Source organism: Oryx dammah, unplaced genomic scaffold (assembly GCF_014754425.2).
Source record: "Oryx dammah isolate SB20612 unplaced genomic scaffold, SCBI_Odam_1.1 HiC_scaffold_10, whole genome shotgun sequence".
Lineage (NCBI taxonomy): Eukaryota > Metazoa > Chordata > Mammalia > Artiodactyla > Bovidae > Oryx > Oryx dammah.
In genome coordinates, this window is record NW_024070194.1 from 7458555 (window position 1) to 7477363 (window position 18809).

The following is an 18809-nucleotide window of genomic DNA, read 5'->3' on the forward strand; positions in this document are numbered from 1 at the left end:
ACCCAGGTCTCCTGCATTGTAAGGGGATTCTTTACCAGCTGAGCCTCAAGGAGTCTTACCTGGATCCACCTGGATCTCTTCCACCTGGATCCTATCCTAGATGTCATTCCCAGGGACTGCACCATTTCTCTGCTCCTTATTTTAGTAAAGTTTCTTGAAGGTGTATTTATAGCTCCTGACTTGCCCTTTTACACCTCCCTCTCTCTTCTCAACCCACCCCGATCAGGTTAAAGTATTTATGTTTTAGAATTTAGTGAAACCATTCCATTCATATCAGCGCAAGTGGTTCCTGGATATGAAAAAATATATCCTAATTTCCCATCAAGAACTTACTCTAAGCCCTCAAACATACATGCTTGCCCTGCCCCAGGGCCTTTGCTCTTACCATTCTCTCTTTCTGGAACATTTTTTCCCCCAGATAATGGCCTCTTTTTCTCTCTCTCTCTCCCTTATGTTTTTGCTTAAATGTCATCTTCTCAGTGAGGTCTCCATTCCCCCTTTTAATTTTTCTCCATGTGTCCTATTCATTCATTGTTTCACTGATCATCCTAGGGGTTTCTGCCCTGCATATTTCTGTATTCCCAGCACCATGAACAGTGCTGGCACAGAGTGGGCACTCAAAAAATATCTGTTGAATGATTAACGCAATGAACAAATGGACCAGATCAGGAAGGGGACACTGGCCTTCAGGGAACACACCCCGGACTTTGATAACAACTCTAGGAGATTTCATCCTGGACATTCCTCAGTAGGAGTCTTGGGGAAGGTCAAAAGGTGAAAGTCCCGATTGTTCTCAGCTGTGCTTTTACCAGCTTCACCATTTTACCCCAGCCCCTTGAAGTCCCCAGGGCCCGGTCCACCGCCCTTCCTTGACATTCCTCAGCTCTGAAGTCCCCACCCCCTTTCAACACCCGGAGTTCTTTCTGCAGATGGAATGAACTGAATCATATTTTCCATGTTAGTAACAGGGCCCAAGAATGCTGATGACTCAGAAGACCAAGAGCGCCCCGCTAGGGCCGCGGAACGCGGCTCTCCAAACAGCCACCAGGGGGCGCCGTTCCTCCACGGAGTCGGGCGCTGGCCGCTCTCCAAGCCGCTGAATAAAGCGAGCAGCCAGGAGGCTTTTGCCTGTTGCAGCCTTGGGTGTGCCACGCGGATGTCTAGGCGAGCTCTGGCAGCTGGTGGGAGAGCTTGCTCTGCTGCCTGAAAAGAAGTTGATGGCACAGGCCCTCTCTTGCCTTTAATTAAAGACAAGCGTTCAGACTCAGACTTTGGCAGTTTTCTGGCTGTATGACCCTAACCATGCCACTTCAGATTTGGGAACCTGGGTTGCCTCCTTCCTAAACTACTGATAACCATGGAATCCTGTGGCTGCGAGGATACAGGGTGATACACTTTACAGGTGTCAAGGATTGAATCTGAAATGGGAGATGGTGACCTGATGAGAGGTTATTACCATGGCAATTGACTCAGCAATGATTCTCAAAGCCTGTTCTGGGGACCAGCAGCACCTGGGGAGTTGCAGCCCCCACCCAGACCTTTTGATGAAATTTTGGGGTGGGCCTTTGAGTGTTCAGTAAAGCTTCTCGGTGATTCTGATGGTGCTCAAGTTGGTTCAGAGACGTAAAGAGATTTCCCCTAAACCACATTTGTTTGAAAAGTGGAGCTGAAATTTAATTTCAGCTACATATATATATATATATATATATATCGCCTTACTGACTGCAAAGCTTGTGGTGTGTACGTGTGTATGCATCTATGCAACGCATGAGATGCTGAAATTCACAACAATCCGTTGGAGTTCCCTTCCAGGATAGTTTAAAGCTTTTTATTCTCAAAGCTGACTGTACATTAGAATCAGCTGGAGTTTTTTTTCCCCTCCTTTTTTGGCTGCCCAGTGCGGCATGTGGGATCCTAGTGGGCAACCAGAGATCACCCAGTGGCCCCTGCCTTTGAAGCACAGAATCCTGACCACCAGGGAAGTCCCTGGAGATCTTTAAAAACTGTCTCAATGTCTGGTCCTCCCCCAGACCAATTAATCCAGAATTTCCTGAAGCATCTGTGCTTTTGCAAACTCCTCAGGTAATACTGACACCCAGTGAGGATTGAAACCCCCAGCCAAGAAGCACCTGACTTGCTATTTATTAATAAAGCCTCCAGCTTTGGGTGGATAGGAAAGTGCTGGAGTCAGAAGGAGGCCAGGGGTCAGAGCCTGGTTCCTTCATCTGTAGAATCAGAATTGAGATGCAGGCTTCTCCTGGGTTGTGTGAGGAAGAAACTAGAGAAACTCCAGGAAGCTCCTGGCCTGGGCCTTGGCTGGGAGAAGAACTGGTAAAAGGATAGCAAATAGTTAAGTGTTGGAGTCATGCAAAGCACCCTATACACCCCCTTACAAGCCCCCATCTCGCCTAATCCTCACCGAGACCCCCATTTCACAGCTGAAGACCCCATCTCTGGGTCTGGCTACCTCTGGGTCTGGCCACCTCCGGATCTGTCACAGAGCCAGGACTCCCTGGCCCTGGACTGAAAAGCAGGCTGGGACTGGGGTGGGGCAAGGAGGCATCCAGAAGGCAGCATTTAAGGAGGCGCTGACACTCAGGGTCATGAGAGCCTTGAGCGGGTGCCTGAGAGCAAGTGCCTCCTTAAATGTGGGGCCCTGGGCCTCGCTGGACTCCCTAGGGTCCCAGCCCGGCTCCAGAGGCTGCCTTCTGAAGTCGCTAGGGTGGATCTCACTCAGAATGAAGGACGGAGAGGAGGAGGGGTGGCCCGGCCAGGCCAGGCAAAGACAGCCTTGTTAAATAAAAAGCCTACGTTTTGTTACCATAACAGAATTTTCCTCCCCTCAAGCAGAAAACAAATTAATATATAAAAGGCAGAATGCACATCAGGAAGGTACTTTAATAATTAATAAGTGATGCGTGGTGGGCTCCACAGTGTCGCACTGTTAGAAATTTAAATTTGGGGCCCGTAAGGCAGACTTTTCAAAGTCTACATTATACTGTCCTTAGAATGAATGAACACATGAACAAATAAAGGAACAGTTTACTACGTACCCAGCAGTGAGCTTCAGGGGACACGGAGAACAAAGGGATTCCACAGCTGATGTCTGTACTCAAGTAACTAAGAGCCTCTGGTGGGGCTGGGGTGGGGCAACCACCCCATCATAAAAGCAAAGTAACTCAGACTCACATGCAGGTTGTGTAGCTGGAGAAACAAGGTAGAGGATCCTCACTCTAAAGCTCTTTACTTTTTAAAAATTGATTTATTTATCGGCTGTGCTGGGTCTTCCTTGCTGAGGTCAAACCAGTCACCATTTTGGCCAATGACTTAGTCAGTCATGTCTGTGTGATCAAGCCTCCAAAAACCCCCCAGAGGACAACTCTGTAGTCTTTTCTCAGACGGTTTCCATGTAGGGAACCAGAAGGCTTTCACGGGCCATTGTGCGAGGCCCCGCACCCCACAAGGACAGGGGCCTCCTTGTTTGGGACCTGGCTCCTGTCTCTCTTCATGTGGCTGTTGATGAGGTATCAGTGCTCAGTGGTGTCTGACTCTGCGACTTCATGGACGTAGCCAGCCAGACTCTTCTGTCCATGGGATTCTCCAGACAAGAACACTGGAGTGGGTTGCCATGCCTTCCTCCAGGGGATGTCTCCTGCATTAGCAGGTGGGTTCGGATTTTTATCGCTAGCGCCAAAAAAAAAAAGAAAAAGGTAGGTAGGTATATGTCAGAGGTGACAGCCTGGTACAGGGAGACTGGATTCTACAATGAATGGATTCTTCCCAGTGTGGTAAGCACTGCAGAGGAACGGAAAAGGAGTCAAGGGAGACTCAAACTGGAAAAGGGGGACTAACTTAGCTGGAGGGCCACAGCGGGCCTTTGGGGGAAAATTCTGTGGAAGTGGAGAAGCAAATAAGTCCGTGCCGATCAGGCTCAGAGGAAGGCAAAGCAGGGCCTCGTGCAGAGGAAAGCGCCAGAAGGCCACGGGGAAGGAAGCATCAGGAGCTCGGTTTTAGGAACTAAACGTAGTCAGTAAACATTTACTAACGTAGCCCCACTGAGACGCCAGGAAGAGTGTGAGAGGACAGCGCAGCTCGTAGCAGCGGCCTGAGGTTCATGGGCCTGAGACGGCCATGGCGTGGCCATGTGAATTTTGGGCTGTTCCATGTTCTTTTTTTTCATTAGTTATATATTTATTTTTGTAATGATTGAAATTTTTGTATGATTTTTATTTTTTTCTCTGTTTATTTATTTTACTTTACAATATTGTATTGGTTTTGCCATATGTTGACTTGAATCTGCCATGGGTGTACATGTGTTCCCCATCCTGAACCCCCTACCCACCTCCCTCCCCCATGTTTTTTAAATGTGGACTAAGTTTGTGGGGGTGTTTTAAAAGTGTTCTCCAGAAAAATCTAGATTTCAGATTTTTAAAAAAAAATCTGGCCATACTGGGCTCACGTTTCTGAGTAGTAGCTAACAGCTGGAGCTGAAGAGCACTGGAGGTAGAGTTTTAACTTCTGAGGTTGAAACTGAGCTGCTTGTTGGCCTTAAAATGTTCTGTGTTGTGTTCACTCGCTCAGTCATGTCCAACTCTTTGGGACCCTTGCCCACCAGGCTCCTCTGTCCATGGAATTTTCCAGGCAAGGATACTGGAGTGGGTTGCCATTTCCTACTCCAAGGCATCTTCCCAACCCAGGGATCAAACCTGTGTCTCTTGGGCCTCCTGTATTGGCAGGCAGATGTCCGTGCTTTCTTCTAGTGTTTCTATGGTGTGTTTGTTTTTAACCATTACATCTTTGATGGCCAAGGGATAAGGCATGAGTCCAGCACCGTTCTTTTCCAAATAGCTGCACTGTTTCGAGGATTATTCACTGAATTAGACATCTTTTCCCCCTGATTTAATGCATCACTTCTGTTATGAGAATTCTATACATACTTGGATCTATGTGTGGCCCAACTCTTTCCTACACTCTTTTATGTCCTTTGTAGGCTCAGCGGTAAAGAATCCACCTGCCAACTCAGGAGACTTATGTTCAGTCCCTGGCCTGGGAAACCCCATGGACAGAGAAGCCTGATGGGCTACAGTCTAGGTGGCAAAGAGTCAGACATGACGTAATGACTAAACAACAAGCAAAGTTTCATAGTTTTCTTCTTAAATGTTAGGTGCCTATCGACTTAATTGGTTTTGTTGTTATTGTTAATTAGATTTTTAAATTTATATGTATGTATATTTTTTGTTGTATAAGAATATGAGTAATAGAGAAGAGTATGTTAATTGTTTATACCGCTAGTTTTTTAAAAAATAATATTTACTTCTAATAACTTTTCGGTTTAGTGTTTTGGCTTTTATGTTAGCTTTTTATATTTTACAAGTAATATGATACCATTACTAAAGAATCAAACTACGTCGTCAACAACAATAACAAAGAAAATTAAGTTCTGGACTCCTAGGCTGGTTCTTGTAGGTGGTGTCAAGAATTTTGGAAGAGGAACTTCCTTGGTGACCCAGTGGCTAAGACTCTGTACTCCCAGTGCCGGGGGCCAGGTTCCATCTCTGGTCAGGGAACTAGATCTCACATGCTGCAACGAAGAATTCATATGTTGAAACTAGAGATCCCAGGTGCCATAACAAAGAGCAAAGATCTTGCATGCTGTGACTAAGACCCAGCACAGGAAATAAATTTTTTTTTTTAAAGAATTTTGGTTCTCATTTCAGCAGCACATATACTAAAATTGGAATGATACAGAGAAGATTGACATGGCACCTGCACAAGGATGACACACAAATTCGTGAAGTGTTCCATATTTTTATGGAAGCTACCTAGATATCCATCGACAGATGCATGGATAAAGAACTTGTGGTACATATACACAATGGAATATTACTCAGCCATAAAAAGGAACACATTTGCGTCAGTCCTAATGAGGTGGATGAACCTAGAACCTATTATACAGAGTGAAGTAAGTCCAAAAGAGAAAGATAAATATCGTATTCTAATGCATATATACAGAATCTAGAAAAATGGTACTGAAGAATTTACTTACGGGGCAGCAATGGAGAAACAGACATGGAGAATAGACTTATGGACATGGAGAGAGGGGAGGAGAGGTGAGATGGATGGAGAATAACGTGGAAAGTCACATCACCGTATGTAAAATAGATAGCCAACAGGAATTTGCTGTATGGCTCAGGGAACTCAAACATGGGCTCTGGATCAACCTAGAGGGGTGGGATGGGGAGGGAGTTGGCAGGGGGGTTCAAGAGGGAGGGGATACATGTATACCTATGGCTGATTCATGTTGAGGTTTGACAGAAAACAACAAAATTCTGTAAAGCAATTATCCTTCAATAAAAAACAAACACATTTTAAAAAATGTTGCAAGAGATCCAAAGTGCAGTGAAAAGGCAGGATTTAGACATGGGGAGAAACACAGTCCTCAGGTCACGCTAGGTTTGGAGAAGGTACAGGACTGTGATGCAGGAGAAAGTGTGACTGTGAAGGGACCAGGAAGGGAGCCATACGTGAAGGTCCAGGGGTACGATGATGGTGGTTCTGTCCAGGGCTGGGGCAGTGGGACAGGGTAGAGGCTCATGGAGTGTCCTTAACACCTGGACTTAACACAGAATTAGGCAGCTTTTGCTTTCGTTCCGCTCAAAACAACAGAAATTTATCATCTCACAGTTCTGGAGTTCAGAAGTCCAGAATCAGTGTAACTGGGTCAAAATCAAGGTGTCGCAGAGCTGGAGGCTCCTGCCCCTTCCGGCTTCCGAGGCAGCTGGCTTTCCTTGGCTTGCAGCCACATCACTCCTGTCTCGGCGTTCGTGATCACGTGGTCTCCTCTCCGTCTTCAGGTCTCCCACTGCCTTTCTGTTAGAGGGATGCATACATGAGGTTGCAGTCAGGGCCCACCTGGAAAACCCAGGATAATCTCCACATCTCGAAATCCTCCATTTAATCACATCCGGACTGGCCCCCTTTTCCAAATAAGGGAACATTTACAGGCTCTGATATCTTTGGGGGCCATCAATCAACCTACTACATTTCCCCTCTCTGACCTTTGATTTTTCTCATCTGTAACCTTTCACACAGGCTTTTATGTATTTGGAGAACAGTGTCCAGACAGGACAAGACAGCATGTTATTCTTATTCTTACCCACCCCTCGGTTATAGGTAACTCACAGCTCTCCTACGCACCTCTTCAGCCCAACATACTCCCTGCCCAGGAATGGAGCCCACACATGCCTTCTTGTATTCCTTCCGGAAATGTACCGACCCTCTACAATCTGCCAGACTGTAGCTCCCTGGGCATACAGCAGTGATAAAAACAGACAGAAATCAGGACTTCCCTAGTGGCCCAGTAAGTAGCTAAGATTCCACGTTCCTAATGCAGGTGGCCCGGTTTCCATCCCTGGTCGGGGAATTAGACCCCGCACACTGCAGCTAGGAGTTTACAGGGCACAACCGAAGATCCTTCCTGCTGCCGCAAAGATGGAAGATCCTGTGTGCTGCAACTAAGAGCCGGTGTGGCCAAATAACATAAATAAAAACAAATGTTAAAAAAAAAACAGTGGGAGGGGGAGGGAGGCTAAAGAGAGAGGAGACACATGTGTATTTATGGCTGACTCATCTTGATGTATGGTGGAGGCTAACACCATACTGTGAAGCAGTTTTCCTTCAATGAAAAATAAATAGGTTTGGAAAAAATCAAAACATAAATCCCTGGTGCTCGTGTGGAGCCGACCTTCCCCTGGTGGAGCAGGTAAGGCGACAGACGCTTGCTTGGGCTGCCACAGTGAAGTCCCGCAGACCGTGGGGCTTAAACCACGGACATGTATTGTCTCACAGTTCTGGGGACGACAAGTCCAAAATCAGTGTGTGGGCAAGGAGGGAGAAGGACTTTTTTCTGGGCCTTTTCCCCTGGTTGGTAGAAGGCCATCTTTTCCTTGCCTCTGTTTACCTCGTCTTCCCCACTGTGCGTGTCTGTCTGTGTCTAAATTTCCTTTCTGGGCCTTTCCCTGGAAATGCAGTGGTTAAGACTCCACACTTCCAAAGCAGGAGGTGTGAGTTTGATCCCTGGAGGGGAAACAAAGATCCCACATGCCTGTGAGGTGTGGCCAAAAGATTTAAAAAAATAATAAAAAGGAGGGGGGTACCACTGCTGGGGAAGATGCCTGGGTACTTTCTGTCATCTGGTGCTAGTCATTGCCTCTGGGGAGGGCATCAAATGATCGGAGAAACTTAATTTTCCCCTGGATACCTTTCTATATTTTAATTCTTTACCCTGTGTATTCATTTCCTTTTCAAAATCATGCAGATTAACATAATATATGCGTTATATCTTTGTCAGCCAGCGTGAAGGTTTCCGACCTCACGCTAACAGCACATACCGTCCTTGAAAGGTTGAGAATTCTCAGTCTGTTCTCTGCTGAATGATGTCAGCAGAAGCCGGGTGACCTTGAATGTCGATTTCAGCGGTGGTGTCTTTACAGATACCAGCAACCGTCACTGCCCCCTACAAGGCGTTTCTGGGTTTATGAGGCTAAGAGCCTTTTTACTTACCATGATCTCATCTACTCAGACAGTGTTGGGGGTAACTGGGGCATTGGGGCGGGCAAGAACATGTCCAAGGTCACACAATTAGAAAATGCCCGAGCCAGGCTTGAACGCACTTGTCTTTCTCTGCTGCTTTCCCAGGACTTGAAGTCTTGAAGTAACCATCTTTTGAGGACGTCTGAGGCTGTCCATCAACAAAGGTTTAGGTTTGTCAACCGCGTCTGTGGCCATCGTGTTGCTAAGTCCAGTCAATGGTCTGTTCTCAGGCTGCAGCCAACTTGACTGATCAGGAGCATTTGGTGAGGTGGCTGACTCCTCCTCCTTCAGACACGTTCTCCCCTAGGATCCTAGGAAGCGCCTCTAGACTGGTTCTCCTCCCAGCTCACCAGACACTTCTCGGCATCTTTAGGAGTTCACTGTCAGGGCCAAATGTTCCGACTGTGGAGAGCCTCAGGGATTGGCCCTTGGCCCTGTGCCTTGTCCCTAGAACCTCCAGTTCTAGGAAATCTCATCCCCTATCATGCCTTTCAGTTCAGTTGCTCAGTCCTGTCTGACTCTTTGAGACCCCATGGACTGCAGCACGCCAGGCTTCCCTGTCCATCACCAGCTCCCAGAGCTTGCTCAGACTCATGTCCATCGAGTCGCTGATGCCATCCAACCATCTACTCTCTATACGCTAATGCCTCTTCCCACATTTATGCCTCTAGCTCAAACTCCCCCTTCCCCTACACACCGCCCTGGCTACTCAGCTGCTTCCTGGCCATCTACCTGTATGACTAAGAGTCGCTCGTCCCCTCTCCTGTCCTCCCCCAACCCACCCCCCGCCTTTACATCCACGTTTCTGCCACACCGACTCCATCTTCTCAGCAACTCAGGCCCTCAAACCTTGGAGTCATCCACTCCTCTCCCACCCCACACAAACCCTATCAGCTGGACTTTCCAAGCAGATCTGGAACCTTACCCCTTCTCTCCACCTCCTCAGTCTCCACTCTGATCTGGGCCACCTTCGCCTGGGCCTGAAATAGCCCGACAGCCTCTCCACTAGACTCCCCCCTCTCGCCCTCGCCCCTGTCATTGGTCTACTTGCAGCCTCAAAGGAGAGGCTTGCTCCTTCAGAGTAAGCCAGCCTGGGTCTCTCCTCTGCTGAAAAGCTGCCGGTGGTTCCCTGTCTCATTGAGGATAACGACGGAGCTCCTGGGACTTCCCTGGTGGTCCGGGGGTTAGGAATCCACCTTGCAATGCAGGGGACATGAGTTCAATCCCTGTTGAGGGAACTAAGATCCCGTGTGCCGCAGAGCCACGATGCCCGCACGCTGCAGTTAGAGTCCCTGAACCAGAACTAAAGATCTTGCCCAATGCAACTAAGACCCAAAGCAGCCAAACTAGGAAACAAACTGAGCTCCTTAAAATGGTCCCAATGGCCGTCTTGTTCCTCCCTCCCTTGGCAACCTCTGACCTCCTCTGCTGCTGTTTCCTGCCCTGGTGTAAATCTTTCCAGCACTCCTCCAACACCCAGCACCCAGCACCCACACTTGCAGGAAGCTCTCAGGGGGGGCCTTCCTCTTCCCTATACCTTTGTGCTTCTTAACTTCATGCTACGGATGTTTGGGGCTGGTTAGTTAGCTTTGTTGCGGGGTAGGGGGGTAGGGGGCTGCATTTCAGGATGGTCACCAGCATTCCTGGCCTCTCCGTACTAGCTGTCCACACAATCTCCATATCTCCAGAAATTGCCACATGTCCTCTGGTGGGGGCAAAATCTCTAGGCGGGGAACTGCGGCCCTTCCTGTAATGTATTCCCTAGACACCCTTGTGCCTCCTCCCTCATCTCCTTGGGGCCTCCATTCAGCTGTCACCTCCTTCTGGAGGTCTCTGTCCACCCAATTATCACTGCTGCTTACCACAAACTCCCTGGGTCCCTTCCTGCTATATTTGTCCCCATAGCACTTATCACCATTTCCTGTTTATTATCTGTCTCTTCTCCCTAGACTGTCAGCTTCAAAGGATATTTGCCAAATTCACTGCTGTATCCCCAGCGCTTACAGCAAAACCTGGCACGCAGTAGGCACTCAGTAGATGCTTCTTGAAGGAACAAATCCATGTCAGGCTTTGTAACAGATGCATGAGCATTAGACCTTGACCCTGAGAGACTGACACTCCAGGCTGGGTGCGGGGAGTAAAGACAAAATGTATCAGTGCGGTGGCAGGTGGTGGTAAGTGCCAGGAAGAAAAACAAGCAGGTGTCTTGGTTTCCTAGGCTGTGAACAAAGTTCCACAAACCGGGAGGCTTAAAGCAATAGAGCCTTATTGTCTTGCCCTCCTAGAGGCCAGAGGTCTGAATCCAAGGTGTCCGTGGGGACCTGTGGGGGCGGGGAATCCTTCCTTGTCTCCTCCTCACTTCTGCTGGTTTCCCAGCTCTCTTGGGCATTCCGAGACTTGTAAATCCTGCAGACCAATCCTCCATCTACCCAAGGCCTTCACCCTGTGCGTCTCCACAGCATTTTCTCTCTGTGCATGTCTGTCCAAAGGTCCCTTTTGAATAAGAGCACCGCGCTTCTTAGATGAGGGCGCACCCCCATGACCCCATTTCATTTTGATCTCTGTACAGATCCTACTTCCCCAGAGGCCACATTCTCAGCTGGGGGCGGTGGGTGGGGTGGTCCATTATGCTTTTTGGCAGAGACAACGCAGTTCAGCCCCTAATGGTGGGGCATAGGATGAAGGGGTGCTGGCAAGGCTTCTGAGTTGCTGGCATTTGAGCGGAGTCCTGAATGAAGGCAGGGGGTGAGTCCTGTAGCTTTTTGAGGGAAGAACATTCCAGACACAGGGGTACAGCCACTGCAAAGCGGCAGCCAGGGTACCTACCTCAAAATGCTGGGAGGATTCAGTGGCTTAATATATGAAAAACGTTGATTTGCGCCTCACCTGGAGACCAAAAAATAGTCAGCAGGCAGTTAACATGAGCTATTATTACTATTACTATTACTTATCCTTTTAACAGGCTCTAAGTGACGTCTGCTCTGGACTTGGCAGGCTCCTAGGGCTGGGGATACACAATGAACTAGCCAGACAGCAACTGTCTTTTTGGGGCTGAACGTCTAGCTGGGGGAGACCAAGAATCCAGTAAGTCATCAGAGAACAGCCTGTGGTGTGACTGCTGACAGCCCCAGGGCTCTGTGCAACAGGGTGATGTCATACAGGGTGACTGCTGGGCGGGGCTGGGGCACCCTTGAGGGTTAAAGCTCTCAAGGAAGGCCTCTGGGAGGAGGTGACCTTGAAGCTGAAGGCTCTTTCCTTCAGGGGACATTCATGGAGAAAGGTCCACTGGTCAGGTCAAGAGCCATGACCAGGCTGTCACTGGCCATGGCGGGGGTGCCCCAAAGGTGAGAATTTAAATGAAGCTATAACACTGGCAAGTCAATTCAGGTTAACTGCAAAGAGCATGACGTCTGATCAAACTGGCCTTAGAATTCCAGACTTCTTTTATCACACCCAGGACCATTCAATTCCTGTCTCCAAATGAAGAAAACATTGGTGAGAAAGAGAATAATTCCCTAAGTCAGACCCCAGTGTTTCTGTCTGACTTTAGATCCAGGTGGGAGCAGTTAAGAACAGGTACCATGGTTGCCCCTGTAAACCCACTGGTGACCCTCAAAGCGGGTTAATCCATGTGACCACGTCGTGGTTCCACATTCTCAGTGGGCTTTCTGGGCTGGATTCAATACAGCTCCTCAGATACCCTCAAAATCCTATTCTCCTGAAAATCCTTTTATCTCCTAATTATTTCAGGACAACTTGCCAGCAGATGGGAAAACATGGGATGTCTAACGAATGCAGAATGGAACCGTGTTGCATTCAAGTTCTCAGAGGTCTCTCCTGCCCAGGTGGACAGCAACCCAGGTGGCTGTTTTGACACCCCCAAGGTCATGGTTCTTTCCTTTTGAATCTGCATTTTGTCACTTTGCTTCGTTTTAGAAAAAGAGAAAACAAACAAACAAACAGAAATCTGCCTTAAGCTTAACCCTCCGCTGCTCCCCTCACCAACCCAATGTGTTTGGGGCGATGGAGCAAGCACAGAAAGGCAGACATGGGCTCGACACCCAGGGCATGCAGAGAGAGAGAGAACAGGCAAGAACAAGCACTCTTGCACAACGGGGACTCTGATGGACCTATGTCCACCTATCCCGTGGGTCTCTCTTTGAATATTTATTTATTTGGCTGCACCAGGTCTTAGTTGCAGCATGTGGGATCTTTAGTTGTGTCATGGGAACTCAGCTGTGGTGTGTGGGATTCAGCTCCCTGACCAGGGATTGAACCTGGTCCCCCTGCATTGGGAGCTTGGAGTCCACCAGGGAAGTCCCCAGTACCATAGATATTTATGCCACACCTCCCAAGAGCCAGGCAGTGTGCTGGGGTCTGGGAGTCCATCATCAAAACCCAAGACAAGTCCCTGCCTTCCTGTTGCTTATAGTTTACTGTACATTCGCATCTGATAGTCAAGAAGAGCTATAGTATGAGAGTCCCAAAGACGGGGGAATTCACTTCTTAGTCCTTCTCTGATTGGCTGTCCTCAGTTTTCCTCCTCTGTAAAATGGGTTCAGCAATTCATATTGAAAGCTTCGTGGTGAGACCCCAGGAGATGACATCAGGAGAAGGGAGTAGAAGAATGGCCTTACTGGTTGCTCTTTACGGTGCTAAGACCCAGGTAGCTCATTTTCTCAGAGTTCTAACTCCACCCTGGGTGGTTGACATTCTTATCTCTCTTACCCAGAGGCAGAAGCAGGTCAGAGGGTGACTGAGTGACTCTTCCAAGGAGGCTCAGGACTCCAAAACAGAAAGGTAATTAAGAGAAGACCCTACTGGGTTGAGTTTGATGGGACCAGAGAGTTAAGAGTTAGTGGTGCTGGAACTTTTCAATTTTAGATTGGGTGTCCTCTATTTTTATTTGCTAAACCTGGCCACCCTTTACAGGTTCTGATGTTAGGCTGGTTGAGGCCTGGGGTATAGCTAGGACAAGAGGAACTGGGGCTGGTGAGCCAGGGAGGTGGGGAATTAGGGGGGGGTAAGAGCAAGGAGAAAGGGCTGCTGCTGCTGCTGCTAAGTCACTTCAGTCCTGTCTAACTCTATGCGAACCATAGACGGCAGCCCACCAGCCCAGATCACAGGCAGATTCCTGCCCCAGGGTAACACTTGAGTTGCTCTCCTGGGAATTCTCGGGAATTCTCAGGAGTCAGTTTAGGTTGACCCCTCCCTGCACACAGCCCCTCGCACTCTTGCTTTACATACCAAATCACTGTAGCTTCCTTTTTGTAACCTAATTACCCCTCCCCTCCTAAGCCCCCTCAGGCTGGCTCCAGTTTTCTTGAATTCTCATTAAAATTCAACTTTCCTAATTCTTCTTCAACTGCAGATTCAGGCATTCCTAGGCTTGATCCATTTAGCCAGTCTTTGTTCAACATTCACCAGATGACTTCTGAGCTCCTACTGTGTGTGAGGGAGGTACAGAATTGAACAAAATAGACACTAAATAAGGAATCAATGATGACTTTACATCCAGTTATTAAATGTATTAAGGATTCATTTATGATTGTCATAGCAGCATGAAGGCAGCAAATAGCAGGGGGCAGTCTTCAACACCGAAATCAGATTGATTATATTCTTTGCAGCCAAAGATGGAGAAGCTCTATACAGTCAACAAAAACAAGACCAGGAGCTGACTGTGGCTCAGATCATGAACTCTTTATTGCCAAATTCAGATTGAAATTGAAGAAAGTAGGGAAAACTGCTAGACCATTCAGGTATGACCTAAATCAAACCCCTTATGATTATACAGTGGAAGTGAGAAATAGAATTAAGGACCTAGATCTGATAAATAGAGTGCCTGATGAACTGTGGAATGAGGTTTGTGACATTGTACAGGAGACAGGGATCAAGACCATCCTCATGGGAAAGAAATGCGAAAAAGCAAAATGGCTGTCTGGGGAGGCCTTACAAATAGCTGGGAAAAGAAAAGAAGCAAAAAGCAAAGGAGAAAAAGAAAGATATAAACATCTGAATGCAGAGTTCCAAAGAATAGCAAGAAGAGATAAGAAAGCCTTCTTCAGCGATCAATGCAAAGAAATAGAGGAAAACAACAGAATGGGAAAGTCTAGAGATCTCTTCAAGAAAATTAGAGATACCAAGGGAACATTTCATGCAAAGATGGGCTCGATAAAGGACAGAAATGGTCTGGACCTAACAGAAGCAGAAGATATTAAGAAGAGGTAGCAAGAATACACAGAAGAACTGTATAAAAAAGAGCTTCACGACCCAGATAATCACGATGGTGTGATCACTCACCTAGAGCCAGACATCCTGGAATGCGAAGTCAAGTGGGCCTTAGAAAGCATCACTATGAACAAAGCTAGTGGAGGTGATGGAATTCCAGTTGAGCTATTTCAAATCCTGAAAGATGATGCTATGAAAGTGCTGCACTCAATATGCTAGCAAATGTGGAAAACTCAGCAGTGGCCACAGGACTGGAAAAGGTCAGTTTTCATTCCAATCCCAAAGAAAGGCAATGCCAAAGAATGCTCAAACTACCACACAATTGCACTCATCTCACACGCTAGTAAAGTAATGCTCAAAATTCTCCAAGCCAGGCTTCAGCAATACGTGAACTGTGAACTTCCTGATGTTCAAGCTGGTTTTAGAAAAGGCAGAGGAACCAGAGATCAAGTTGCCAACATCCGCTGGATCATGGAACAAGCAAGAGAGTTCCAGAAAAACATCTATTTCTGCTTTATTGACTATGCCAAAGCCTTTGACTGTGTGGATCACAATAAACTATGGAAAATTCTGAAAGAGATGGGAATCCCAGACCACTTGACCTGCATACAGACTTCTCAAGAGGCAGAGTTAGAACTGGACATGGAACAACAGACTGGTTCCAAATAGGAAAAGGAGTACGTCAAGGCTGAATATTGTCACCCTGCTTATTTAACTTCTATGCAGAGTACATCATGAGAAACGCTGGGCAGGAAGAAACACAAGCTGGAATCAAGATTGCCAGGAGAAATAGCAATAACCTCAGATATGCAGATGATACCACCCTTATAGAAGAAAGTGAAGAGGAACTAAAGAGCCTTTGATGAAAGTGAAAGAGGAGAGTGAAAAAGTTGGCTTAAAGCTCAACATTCAGAAAACGAAGATCATGGCATCTGGTCCCATCACTTCATGGCAAATAGATGGGGAAACAGTGGAAACAGTGTCAGACTTTATTTTGGGGGGCTCCCAAATCACTGCAGATGGTGACTGCAGCCATAAAATTAAAAGACACTTACTCCTTGGAAGAAAAGTTATGACTAACCTAGATAGCATATTCAAAAGCAGAGACATTACTCTGCCAACTAAGGTCCGTCTAGTCAAGGCTATGGTTTTTCCTGTGGTCATGTATGGATGTGAGAGTTGGACTGTGAAGAAAGCTGAGTGCCGAAGAGTTGATGCTTTTGAACTGTGGTGTTGGAGAAGACTCTTGAGAGTCCCTTGGACTGCAAGGAGATCCAACCAGTCCATTCTGAAGATCAGCCCTGGGATTTCTTTGGAAGGAATGATGCTAAAGCTGAAACTCCAGTACTTTGGCCACCTCATGAGAAGTGTTGATTCATTGGAAAAGACTCTGATGCTGAGAGGGATTGGGAGCAGGAGGAGAAGGGGACGACCGAGGATGAGATGGCTGGATGACATCACTGACTCGATGGCCGTGAGTCTGAGTGAACTCAGGGAGTTGGTGATGGACAGGGAGTCCTAGAGTCGGACACGACTGAGTGACTGAACTGAACTGAACTGAGTCTAATTAATTGGAAAGTGACTCCAGGAAGGGTGCCCTGAAGAAATGAATTTTGTGTTGGGTTTTGAAGGATGAGTAGGAGATTTCTGCTAACAATAGTGACAGCTAAGTAGTGCCAGACACTGTGCCAAGTAAACACTATTACTAAAGGAAACATTCAGGTATGACCTAAATCAAATCCCTTATGATTATACAATGGAAGTGACGAGTAGATTCAAGGGATTAGATCTGATAGAGTGCCTGAAGAACTATGGATGGAGGTTTGTGACATTGGATCAGACCATTCCCAAGAAAAAGAAATGCAAGAAGTCTAAATGGTTGTCTGAGGAGGCCTTATAAACAGCTGAGAAAAGAAGACAAGCTAAAGGCAAAGGAGAAAAGGAAAGATATTCCCATCTGAATGCAGAGTTCCAAAGAACAGCAAGGAGAGATAAGAAAGCCTTCCTAAGTGATCAATGCAAAGAAATAGAGGAAAACAATAGAATGGGAAAGACAAGAGTTCTCTTCAGAAAAATTAGAGATACCAAGGGAACATTTCATGCAAAGATGGGCTTGATAAAGGACAGAAATGTCATGGACCTAACAGAAGCAGAAGATATTAAGAAGAGGTGGCAAGAATACAAATGAGAACTATACAAAAGAGATCTTGATGACCCAGATAACCACAATGGTGTGATCCCTCACCTGGAGCCAGGCATCCTGGAATGTGAAGTCAAGCGGGCATTAGAAAGCATCACTACAAACAAAGCTAGTGGAGGTGATGGAATTCCAGTGGAGCTGTTTCAAATCCTGAAAGATGATGCTGTGAAAGTGCTGCACTCAATATGCCAGCAAATGTGGAAAACTCAGCAGTGGCCAAGGACTGGAAAAGGTCAGTTTTCATTCCAATCCCAAAGAAAGGCAATGCCAAAGAATGTTCAAACTACCGCACAATTGCACTCATCTCACATGCTAGTAAAGATTAATGCTCAAAATTCTCCAAGCCAGGCTTCAGTAATACGTGAACCGTGAACCTCCAGATGTGCAAGCTGGTTTTAGAAAAGGCACAGGAACCAAAGATCAAATTGCCAACACCCGCTGGATCATCAAAAAAGCAAGGGAGTTCCCGAAAAACATCTATTTTTGCTTTATTGACTATGCCAAATCCTTTGACTGTGTGGATCACAACAAACTGTGGGAAATTCTTCGAGATGGGAATATCAGACCACGTTACCTGCCTCCTGAGAAATCTGTATGAAGGTCAAGAAGCAGGTGAGATCTGGACATGGAACAACAGATTGGTTCCAAATTGGGAAAGGAGTATATCAAGGCTTTATATTGTCACCCTGCTTATTTAACTTATATGCAGAGTACATCATGAGAAATGCCGGGCTGGATGAAGCACAAGCTAGAATCAAGATTGGTAGGAGAAAAAAAAAAAAAAAAGATTGGTAGGAGAAATATCAATAAACTCAAACACACAGATGATACCACCCTTATGGCAGAAAGTGAAGAACTGAAAAGCCTCTTGATGAAAGTGAAAGAGGAGAGTGAAAAAGTTGGTTTAAAACTCAACATTCAGAAAACTAAGATCATGGCATCCGGTCCCATCACTCACGGCAAGTAGAGGGGGAAACAATAGAAACAGTGAGAGACTTTATTTTTTGGGTTCCAAAATCACTGCAGATGGTGACTGCAGCCATGAAATTAAGATGCTTGCCCTTTGGAAGAAAAGCTATGACCAACCTAGACAGCATATTAAAAAGCAGAGATATTTCTTTGCCAACAAAGGTCTGTCTAGTCAAAGCTATGGTTTTTCCAGTAGTCATGTTTGGATGTTAGAGTTGGACTCTAAAGAAAGCTGGGTACTGAAGAATTGATGCTTTTGAGCTGTGGTGTTGGAGAAGACTCTTGAGAATCTCTCGGACTGCAAAGGAGATCAATCCTAAAGGAAATCAGTCCTGAATATTCATTGAAAGGACTGATGCTGAAGCTGAATCTCTTTGGCCACTTGATGTGAAGAACTGACTCATTTGAAAAGACCCTGATGCTGGGTAAGATTGAAGGTGGGAGAAGGGGACGACAGAAATGAGATGGTTGGATGGCATCCCCAACTCGATGGACATGAGTCTGAGGAAGCTCCAGGAGTTGGTGATGGACAGGGAGGCCTGGCGTGCTGTAGTCCATGGGGTCGCAAAGAGGCGGACACAACTGAGCGACTGAACTGAACTGAAGGAACCGATTGACTCTTGTCAACACTACGGACTACGTTACAATTTGCATTTGCCCAGAGAGGTTAAGTTACTTGCACAAGGTCACACAGAGAATGAATAGCAGGGTCAGAATTTGAACCGGGTGAGAAGCCTTGTTGGTATCAGAGCCTCCCAAGATGGCTGGGGTCTGGTTGGAGTTGAGACCTAAGCTGAAGTTGGGGAAGGGAATCCTGCAG

At 46.8% G+C, this 18809-nt stretch overlaps 1 non-coding gene across 1 annotated transcript; it reads left to right on the plus strand.

Annotated features, from left to right (window-relative positions):
• Positions 1 to 5704: 5704 nt before the first annotated feature.
• On the plus strand, positions 5705 to 5811 carry LOC120869629. Its single transcript, XR_005722597.1, has one exon. It is a non-coding gene; the product is annotated as a U6 spliceosomal RNA (small nuclear RNA).
• Positions 5812 to 18809: the final 12998 nt, after the last annotated feature.